Below are 538 nucleotides of genomic sequence, written 5' to 3'. Positions count from 1 at the left end.
AGACTGACTGGGACTCCTCTAAGTGTCGGACTCGCTATCGAACTCTTCATCCATGAAATCGCCTTCGTCGGCATCTGGCCAAATCAACAAGCCAGTGAGTACTTTGAAAGTACTCGCAAGACAGTTCGGACGTAAGATATAACAAATGCATGCATGGATGCGTCATGAATAAAGTCACCAATGTTCATTCAAAAATTATCATAACAAGGTAAGCAAAAGGGAAACGGCGGTAGTCCGCCTGAAATCCCAACAGAACATAAATAATTTCCGATCGGGTGTCTGAAGCGACGCCTCGAAAGGTGAACAAATAAATATAAGAAAAAGCTGCCACAGTCGGGCGTCTTAGCGACACCACATAAAGGGCTTAAAAAGAAATACCTCAGTCGGACGTCGGGGCGACGTCACAGAAAGGGCTTGAAAAGAGATGCCACAGTCGGACGTCGGGGCGACATCACAGAAAGGGCTTGAAGAGAAATGCCACAGTCGGACGTCGGGGCGACATCACAGAAAGGGCTTGAAAAGAAATGCCACAGTCGGA

This window comes from Triticum aestivum, chromosome 1B (assembly GCF_018294505.1).
Source record: "Triticum aestivum cultivar Chinese Spring chromosome 1B, IWGSC CS RefSeq v2.1, whole genome shotgun sequence".
Taxonomy (NCBI): domain Eukaryota; kingdom Viridiplantae; phylum Streptophyta; class Magnoliopsida; order Poales; family Poaceae; genus Triticum; species Triticum aestivum.
This window is presented reverse-complemented; position numbering follows the sequence as displayed.